This window comes from Phaseolus vulgaris, chromosome 11, assembly GCF_051622355.1.
Source record: "Phaseolus vulgaris cultivar YP4 chromosome 11, ASM5162235v1, whole genome shotgun sequence".
Classification (NCBI taxonomy): Eukaryota; Viridiplantae; Streptophyta; class Magnoliopsida; order Fabales; family Fabaceae; genus Phaseolus; species Phaseolus vulgaris.
In genome coordinates, this window is record NC_143508.1 from 43,149,042 (window position 1) to 43,160,343 (window position 11,302).

Consider the following 11,302-nt stretch of genomic DNA (forward strand, 5'->3'; position numbering starts at 1 on the left):
ACAAAAATGGATTTCACCAAACAGTCCAAGTCTTAGTATTAACTAAGAGACTAGATGATCTACTAAGACCATCCACCAAATATGATAGAAACTGCAAATTAAATACTGGACAGTCTAGCATGATTATATGGTTTAAGAACCTTTAGACAAGATTTTACTAAGTCAATATTAAAAATTCTCCACCTTGGTTCAACACGAGTCTTCTGAGTGAGAGTCCCTACTTGCCACTAAGCCCATTTCACCAATCAGCTGCATCAAATCCAAGTAATGAAACAACTTACTATATGGTATAACTTTCGCAATCATATGAGAGGGATTATGATCTGTTGAGACCTTCATCACCTTTACAAATCCTTGTGCAATCTCTTCTCTTACTAAATGTAGCCTATCATGAATGTGCTGAGTTCTTTCATGGTAGACTTGGTTCTTGGATAGTTGTATCTTATTGTTACTACCACAGTAGATGGTGATAATTTAGTGTTGGACCTTTAGCTCTTTAGCTAGACCCTTCAACCATAAGATTTGTTTCACAACTTCTGTCATGACAATGTACTCTACTTCAGTAGTTAACAAAGTCACTACCTTCTGTATACTAGCCTTCCAACCGATACAAATACCATAATTAGTAAACACATAGCTCATGAAAGACTTTCTAGTGTCCAAACACCCAATAAAGTCTGAGTCAAAAAATCATTGTATAAGAGTATCTCTATAAGACCATCTAACTCCAGAAGAAACTTGAACTCTTCCAAACGATCCATTCAAGTAACAAAGAATCCACTTAAGATCTTTCCAATGAGCTCATCCAGGATTTGACTTGGACCTACTAATAATGCTCAACACATAGGATATATCAAGGCATGTGCATACCATCTATACATAATAAAACCAACTATATTAATATACGGAATATAGTTCATATAAAATTGTTCCACCACCATCTTAGGATATAGTTTGTCATACCAAACTTCTGAAGGATTATTTTAAGACAGGTAAATATAGACGTGCATCTTGGTGATCTCAATCCCCAAATATAGGTGCAGTTGGATCCAGAAAAGGGGGGGGGGGGGGGGGGGTTGAATGGAGCCTTGGACTCTTTTCGCAACGGATGAAATAAGTAGTGTCTAGTAAATTGTCTAGTGAATCTTCTAATAAATCATCTTGAAGAAATGTTCTTATAGGACCATTTAACAGATCGTCTATCACTAAGAATTAAAACCTCAGCAACAACAAGGAAACGAGAGATCAACACAGAAATTTATCTTTGTTCACCCAAACTTGAGCTACATCTAGTCCCCTTAAGCAAGTGCTCAAGGTGCTAAAATGTCTAGTTTTTTTTTTCTAAGTGTTGTTTTGGAAATTATTTTTTAACACATGTTGATAATTCAATTATGTCTTTAATTAGACACTTCTTTAGTTTTCTAAACAATCTCTTAGGTGCATGATTCAAGAGGTAAAAGATTAAAAACCTTATGAGTAGATGCATGAAGACGAGTAAGGTATTGAATAAATTAGTGGACGCATGTTTCATTAATTCAATTTGATTGTCTTTGGCTGACACATGTTTGATCGATTCAACCCTGTTTAGATGATTGACTATCATATATTATCAACTGGTGAAGAATTCATTGTTGGAAAAGCTTGAGTCAAATTGCTTCCTTTTACTATTTTATAATCTGTACTTTATTTTTTTGCACAACAATCTCAACCACCTATTTACTCTATTATTATTGTCAACTTTTAGTGTTTGCTGGTAGATTTTGAACATTAATTTACTAATTTCACTATTGGATTCGTTGAAAGACAACTTGGGTCATCTGACCTTATCTATATTGTCATCTCTTTGGTAGACGGTCTAGTACTGCATTAGACGGTCTCCACTGAAATCATTTTAATTTGAATGTTAAACGACAACTAACAACCTTTCTTGGGAGAGTACCTCTCAAGTTTCTCTCTAAGAAACTTCAAGAAGAAGTTGTAAGTTCTTTTAAGTCTTTTGCTGAAGGGTGCGCGCATCATAAATTGTCTTTAATTGAATGCATTTTCATTATATATGTGATTTAAGAAGATAATCAAAACTTTTTATTCATTCAACAGGTTATTAAAACCATCCAACATGAATAAAACTATAGACATTCGAAGGGTCTACTCTACAGTTGTACAAATCATTGTTAGAACCAAGTAACACATTTAATCTAAATTTTGTTATACATTTAACAAGTCTTATCAGACCATCTAATAAATATATGTTACAGATGCTTAGATTGTTTATCATGAACTTATGTTGTAGAAGCTCAGATTGTCTATCAGACCGTCTAATGAATACCGCAACTATAGAAACATTGTTTAGATATTTCAATATATCAGTAAGTCATCTAGTCAGTTTTTGTTATCATCAAAACACAAGAACATAAGCACCACATATGATTTCCTGGTCATTGCATCGTCTAATGGTTTATAAACCATCTAGTGTCTCAACATACTGTCTAGTTGCTCGTGAGAGCATTTAGAGGCTTATCAGACTATCCAATGGCTTGGTCATGAGACCATCTAGGGCTTAGTCATGAGACTGTTTAGGGCTTGGTCATGAGATTGTCTAGGATATGATCATGAGACTGTCTAATGGCTTGATCATAAGACCGTCTATGGCTCAACATAAAAATCTTCCTAGAAACTCCAAGGTCCTTCTTCTCAAACTCATTATTCAACTCATTTTTAACCATCTACACCTCAAGTTTACTATTAATTGCTATTAGAATATCATCTACATAGAACAACAATACAAAGAATTGACCTTTTGCTAGAAACTTGAAGTAGATATAAGTATCATACTTGTTATGTTCAAATCCAATTCTTATAATGAACTCATAAAAAAGCTTGTTTCATTTCCTTTGGGATTGTTTTAGTCCATACAAGGATCTATTTGACTTACAAACATAACCCTTCTTGTCTCTACCTCAAATTATTCTTGTTGCTTCATGTATCTAAGTCTCCATATAGAAACATAGTCTTAATTTCCATTTGTTTCCACTCAAGGTTAAGCTCAACAACCATGGTTAATTTATCATGTGAATGGATATGTGCTTTACTATAAGAGAAAACACATAATTATAATCAACTCCTTCTCTTTGATTAAAGCTTGTAGCCACCAATATTGTCTTGAATTTTTGTTGACTAGTTTTTGGATTACCATCTTTACGTTTGAAAATTCATTTAAACACTATAAGAAAATCATCATTAAATAGAAATTGATTTTAGAGACTAAAAAAGTTATTGGTATCCAAAGTAATTTCTATTACTAATAATATTTATAAATTAGTTTCTAAATTGGTATTTAATTAGCTACTAACGTTTAAACTACCAAATACTTTAGATTCTAAAATTGGTAATTAAAATCTTAGTAACTTATTAGATATCAATTAACTAATTAGATACCAATTTAGAAACTAGTTTATAAATTTAGATACCAATAATTTTTAGTCTATAATAATATCTAATTTAGTCAATATAGTAACTAATTATTTTTTGTCTCTAAAATTGGTTTCTATTTAATATTTTTTTAATAATGAAAACTGATGAACCTAGAACTCACAAATATACAAACAAGAGTCTAGATATTGTTCAGATAAAGTGACTTCATCTCCTTAATCATGGAGTCTAACGTGTAAATTATTTGATATTTGTCTGCCAAGCTTGTGTTCTCTCCCTAAAGGCAAATTTGAGTTACTATAGTCATACACAAAACTTCTTTCATTTCCCCAATTTTGTTCAATTCTCTTTCATTTTCTATATCAATTATTTCCTTTTTAACTTTTTTTTATCTTTTTCACGCCATCTATTTTTTTTTTTCCTTTTACACGCCCTTTTTTGGGTTTTACATGTAACATTTTCCAATTTTTATTGAGTTGTGTGCGTAAAAGGTTAAGTATGGAAGCATAATTAACATATGAAACATATTCTAAACCTTGTCCACCTCTTTGTGAGGCAATCCACCGTGCTCACACACATATTTCTCATATAAAAGTTGACAAAAAGATAACCAAATAGCATGATATTTGCAAACTTGACTTTTCTCCACATAAGTTGGTCACTTGGTGCCACCTTTTTTTCTCTCGAGTGCTTATAGTTGTGAACATGGAAGATACTAAACTTTGACAGCAATGTTAGTTTGATTTTATCTCCAACATTGGTCCCATATACGAGACTAAGTCTGGGTTTCATTACTACATAATAAATAATGCCACAATTTTCTACATGGAAAATCACGTACGCGACCATTAATGAACCGTATTTGAAAATTTAGAAAGAAGACAAATATGATATGATCTACCTTTTTTTTAAGAGAAAGAGTTAATTAAGAAGAGAAAATTGTGACACTTTATAGCTAGAAATTAAGTCGTTTGCTGCACCATGCCAAGCGACGTCATCAACAGATTGAGTTACAGAGGCTAAATTATGGCATGAGTAGTTTCACGAAGGTTAAAGACAAATTGAAACGATTGAAGGGAGATTTAAAAGTATGGAACAGGGACATCTTCGGTAATTTGGAGACGACTAAAAAGAGGATCCTACAGGAGATAGAGGACTATGATTGTCAAGATTGCAATGACAATCTGTTGGGTTGTGATAGAATGAAGAGGATCGAGTTAGTAGGCCAGCTGAAGGAGGTTGATAATAAGCTTGAGTCTCTTATGCGCCAGAAGACCAGAGTCAGCTAGTTTAAGAATGGGGACTCCTGCACGAAGTTCTTTTACTCTTCGCTGAGATGGAGAAGAAGCAGGAGTGAGGTGAACGGAGTGGAGATAGGAGGATTGTGGTGTGAGGAGCCTAGTACAGTTCGTGCTGAAGCAAGAAGGTGGTTTGAAAACAGATTTAGAGCAACAAAAGATTTACGGGTAAGACTCGATGCAGTTGAGTTTAAGTCACTATCTATGACAGATAACTTGAGGCTGATAGAGGGATTCTCTGAGACAGAAGTAAGGGATGCCGTGTGGCAATGCGAAGGATCAAAAAGTCCTAGACCTGATGGGTTTAACTTCAATTTTTTAAAGAAGGGTTGGGAGGTTGTAAAGGAAGATCTTATGGAAGTGATGAACTTGTTTCATGAAACAGGTTTTATTCCCAAGGGGTGCAATGCGTCTTTCATTGCACTAGTTCCTAAAGTTAGGAACCCTGTCTCTCTTGATCATTTTAGACCTATTTCACTTGTTGGTGCTATGTATAAAATTATATCCAAAGTGTTAGCTGAAAGGATCAAGAAAGTGCTGCCCACGGTTATTGATGATTGTCAGTCGGCTTTTCTGAAGAATAAGGGGATATTAGACAGTGTTCTAATGGCTAATGAGGTGATTGAGGACATCAGACGACGACGACGACAAAGTGGGTTATGTCTAAAGGTGGACTTCGAAAAAGCCTATGATTCGGTTAGATGGGAATTCCTCTACGACATGATGCGTAAGATGGGGTTTCATATGAAGTGGATCAGTTGGACCCAGGGTTGTCTGGAAAGTGCTTCTATCTCTGTGTTGGTGAACGGGAGCCCGACAGATGAATTTAAACCGGAGAGAGGTTTGAGGCAGGGAGACCCACTTGCTCCGTTTCTCTTCTTGATTGTAGCGGAAGGCTTGACTGGGTTGGTAAGGCAAGCTGTAAAGGCTAACTTACTATCCGGTTTGAGGATTGGGAGGAAAGAGGTTGAGTTAAGTATTCTACAGTTCGCTGATGACACCTTATTCTTCTGTAAGGACTCTTTCAGCAATGTGGTGACTTTAAAGGTTGTCCTTAAGGGTTTCGAGATTGCTTCTGGCCTCAAGATTCCACAAATCAAAGATTGCAGGCATCAATGTACACAGGAATAATATCCTTTGCTATATGAAGACCCTGAATTGTGCGGAGATGGCAGTTCCTTTTAAGTACCTAGGGCTTGAGGTGGGAGGCAATCCGAGGAGGAAGAAGTTTTGGGAGCCAGTCATTGATAAGTTGGAAACTAGGCTAAGCACATGGAGAGGGAGGTTCTTATCAATGGCAGGAAGAATCTGTGTTATTAAATTTGTGCTCACAGCGGTACCCCTGTACTATCTATCTATTTTCAGAGCACCGGAATCGGTATGTAAGAACATTAATAGTATTCAAATAAGGTTTCTGTGGGGTTGGGGGAAGGAGAAGAAGTCCATCTCATGGGTCAGTTGGAAAAATGTGTGCAAATCAAAACAGGAAGGAGGGCTGGGGATTATAGATGTACGTGATTTCAATCATGCTTTGCTGGCTAAGTGGAAATGGCGATGGCTCTCGGATGAAAAAGGACGATGGAAGGACATTTTGGAGTCGAAATATGGAGAAGGAAGTGAGGGGTCGCAATCATCACTTAGGTTGCAATCCTAGTGGTGGAGGGATCTCCGTAAAGTATGCATGCAGGGTGGAGGACAGGGTTGGTTCCAAGCAGAAATGAGTTGGAGGATAGGGCGTGGTGATAGAATAAAATTTTGGGAAGACGTATGGGTTGGGAATACCAACCTCAAATCTGAATTTCCCAGGTTGTACTCCCTATCGTGCAATCAGACTCAAACAGTGGAAGAGGTAGGCGAGTAGGAAGGGGATGTATGGAGATGGAACTTAAGGTGGAGGCGGGCTAGATTTGAGTGGGAAGCGGAGTTGGAAAAGGACCTAAATACACACATATCTAGGACTATTATTAAAAGGCAGGAGCAAGACATTCAGGTGTGGGGGATTAATAATAAGGGGTGTTTCTCAGTGAAATCAGCTTATGAGAGCATAAGAGGCGATGGCACTCGTATTGGTGTCTTCGATCTCCTTTGGAAGGCCAAGGCCTTTCCCTCTGTTCTGATTGCATGGAGGTCCATACTGGATAGACTACCAACTAGAGAATGTTTGAGTAGGAGGGGGGAGACGATGGAATCCACATCCTGTGTGTTTTGCCATTCTAAAGTGGAATCCAGCCAACATTTATTGTTGGAGTGTGAGGTGGTCATGCGCGTTTGGGACCTGTGTCATAGATGGATCGGCATACTCTCTGTTCAACATAATGCATTGCACAATCACTTTGAAAGATTCTCTTTAACTCAGGTCAGTAACAAACAAGAGATGGTTTGGAAAGGCATATGGGCTTCCATAGTGAGGAGTGTATGGGAACATAGGAACTTGGTTGTGTTCAAGCAAGGAGTTGTAGATGCTGAAGAGATGTTCCAACAAGCCCAGCTGAAATCTTGGTTATGGATGAAGTATAGGGTACCCAGGTTCAATTACTCTTTCGTGGACTGGGTCCTAAATCCATTGCTCTGTATTAAGAGCTATAAGTAAAGGATCATCATGGAGTACTCCGGTTCAGGAAAGGTAGAAGGGTCTAATGAAGACTGGGATGCTAGTAGGATGTTCAACAGCCTGGGCGTATCTGTTGTTTGCAGGTACAATGTTGGTTGGAGGTGTTGCTTATGGGCGTTTTGGTGAAACGGCTTTGTCCTGTTTTGACGAGGGTGCTGCAGTGGCTGGGTTCGGTATAAGGTAGTGTTGTGGAGTTTTCTGGTGCAGGTTTCGATTGGTATGGTGCAAATATGGAATGGAATGGTGCAGATATGGAATGGAATGGTGCAAGGATAGTAGGAGCGTCATGCCCACCCAATGCTATATACCATAACAGGGAATGAAAATAGGTTCTCTCTCTGTTGATGGGAACATAGGAAATTTGTGGATGTTTTGTTGAACACGGAGGTATGTAGTTGTGTGCAGACGTTGGCCTCTGCTACCTTGCTGTATTGACTATGCCCATACCTCTTGGTGGGTTATGTACTAGGAATGAATGGAAGAGAGGGACCTTGTATACCCCTGCTGCCGAAGCCCAATGGACTTTATGCAGGTCATAGTTGTTTGGGAGGAAGAAGTCACTTATAACTATTTTTCTCATTTACAGTTTTCTCTGTGTTCCTAGCTATAAGTGCTTTTGTATACGGGTTGGGACACCCCTTAAGTGTCCCGTTTATAATTTAATTAATTCTTTGCTGATAAAAAAAAATGGCATACTTATTTTCATTTATGCATCCTCAGACAAAAATAGACACCATATTTTTTTTTATATATAGTCAACTTGGTACACCCTTAATTAGTATAATAATGCCTAGTCTTTTTAATTGAATTTATGATACATTTAAAAAAATTAATTTTAGATACTATTATATTGACTGAATTAAATAATATTTTATAAATTAAAAAACTATTAATATTTAAAATAATTTTTATTATAAAAAATAAAATAAAATATTTAAATTAGTATCTAACATTAATTATTAATAGTTTAATTACTCTTTAGATTCTAAATTAATATCTATTAATTTTTTAAAGTCTAATTTAAAATTTAAAATATTAATAAATAAAATCTTAATTTAAATACAAATTTTGAACTTATTTTATATATTTATATTAATAATAAAAATTATTTTAAATATTAATAATTTTTTAATATCTAACTTAATTAATATAATTATTTTTCATTTTTATTTTCAAATTTAATTAATTATTTAATAATTTTATAATAATGATAGGAAATACTAACCCCAACAACCACTGGATCCAACTGATTTGGTTCTTCCATGCTATACAACCAATAGATCCACTTTCCATACAAGTCAGAACAATTCTTGAAACTTTTAGATCGTTAGACTGAACCTATGAATCATGTATAAGATACTGTTGGGAATTGATCTTCACAATTAAAATTGAAACTGAATTTTTTTATTAAAAAAACTATATTGATATAACAATGCTACTTCTATTTATAACTCTTTAAATCAGAATGAATAAAATCTTTCTAATAAAAAAAATATCTAGCTTAGGATTTTATTGTTAAGAGTTAACAAATTAATTCTTTATTTAACTTATTTTAGCACTTTTTTTTAAACCAAATTCTGCAACACTTCTAACTCCTAATCACTTCCTTAGTTCTTTAAATTTGTCTAGTCTAAGTGGTTTGGTGGACATATCGGTCACTTGCTTCTTGGTGTTGCAATGCTTCACTTCTAACTTTCCTTTTCCAACTTGTTCCCTTAAGAAATGGAACTTGGTCTCTATGTGTTTACTCCTCCCATATGAGATGGGATTCTTTGCAAGGTTGATGGGTGATTGGTTGTCCACGCAAAGTTGCACACATGTTCTGGCTTTAATTCATCAAGCACAAATTCAAGCCAACACACATTAACAAGTTGCCTCTACCGCAACTATATACTCTGCCTCACAAGATGAGAGTGCAACTACAATTTACTTCTTAGAACACAAAGAAATTGGTGCTTTCAAATATTTGAAAAAATATCCATAGGTGTTTTTGCTTCCCACCTTATCACCACACCAATCTGAATCACTCGAAGCCTCCAAACAATCTTTTGATTCATTCAAGCTTACTGGAAATCGTAAGTCATTCCCTGCTATCTCCTTAAGATACCTCAATATGCGTTTTGCTGCTACCATATGAGAGGTTTTTGGATTACACATAAATCTACTTATTAGTCCAAATGCATAGCTTATGTCAGGTCTTGCAGATGAACCTCAAGCTTCCAACTATTTGTTTGAATAAAGTACTGTCTGTTGCATTCTCTTCCAAGGCTTCTGTCAGCTTCAAATTTCTAGCAGTAGATACCCTAGCTCCATTGCATTGATCCATACTAAATCTGTTGAGCACTTCATTAATGTATTTCCTTTTATGTAGAATAATACCTTGATATGTGTACACGAATTCCATTCCCCAAAAATAGCTAAGCATTTCCAAATCTGCCATTTCAAAAACATCATTCAATCTGTTTTTGAATTGCTCAATCTTTATCATTGAGCTTCTTGTGATTAAAAGATCATCCACATATAGGCATACATAGATTAAGCTTTGTCATTGTGATTCTCTTACATACACTCCATATTCTACAAAACATTTTTGTTAAGCCTAGCTCGAGTAGAAACGAATCTATAAGTTTATTCCACACTCTATGAACTTGTTTTAGTCCATAGAGGGCTTTCTTGAGCTTGAACACTTTGTGCCTAACATCCTTTGCTTCGAAACTTGGTTGATGAGTCACACATACCTCTTCTTCTAGAATACCATTCAAGAATGCAAATTTAACATCCATTTGACAAATTTACCAGTTTCTAGAACTAACCACAACAATCACCAATCTAATGGTTTCTAATTTGGCATGGATAGACTTTAGTGTAGTCTATTCCATGTTTCTGCAGAAAACCCTTAGCTACTAATTTGGCTTTATACTTGGCTATGCTGCCATCAAACTTGAGTTTTATCTTGAAAACCAATTTGATATCAATTGGTTTTTTTCCCTTCGACAAAGCCACTAATTCCCGGGTTTTATTTATTTCTAGTGATTCCAGCTCTTTAATCATGGCACTCTTCCATTCTTGTCAGCAATTGCCTCCTTCCAAGTGATTGGCTCAATGTCGGCCACAAATGATGTCCATTGTCTTCTAAAACACAATGAATATGTTTTACAAAGTTTCTCCAATTCCAGTATGCATTCTCATCAACAACATCCCTGCTTTTGAGAACTTGTTGATTTACTGGATTGAAAAGCTTATATGCACCTATTGGATGATATCCAATTAGAATAAGAACTTCACTCTTATCCTCCAATTTCTTCCTCTTCTCATTTGGAATGTACTTGTAGTACAAAGAACCAAATATTTTCAAGTGACTAACAGTTGGTTGAAGTCCAAACCAAACAGTTTATGGTATGGTTGCCTCCAATCTTCTTGTAGAACGCCTATTGAGAATATAGGTTGCAGTGGTGACAACCTCTCCCCAAAAGCTATGAGGCAGCCCCTTTGAGCATGCACATTGCCATATCAAGAAAAGTTCTATTTCTTCTCTTTGCAATTCCATTATGTTGTGGTGTGTAAGGAGCTGTAACCTCATGTTTAATTCCTTTGGCAACACAAAATTTTTCTAGCTTTTTGGAATTGAATTCTCCACCTCCATCAGTTCTGAAAATTGTCAATGCATATCCTGATTTCCTTTCAACCTTAGCACAAAATTTCAAAAATCTTCCAAACACCTCATATTTATCCTTTAATAGGTAAATCTATATTTTTGTTATGAATTCATCCACAAAAGTAAGAAAATACATATTGCCTCTAAGTGAATTGTTGTCTAGAGGGCCACATACATACGAATATACTACCTCCAATGGCTTCTTTGCTCTTTGCATTCCATAGATCTTGAAATTTTTTTCTTGTTTGCTTTCCAAATAGTCAACCTTCACATGTGTTATGAGATAGGTTAATTGGTGGCAGCCCCGTG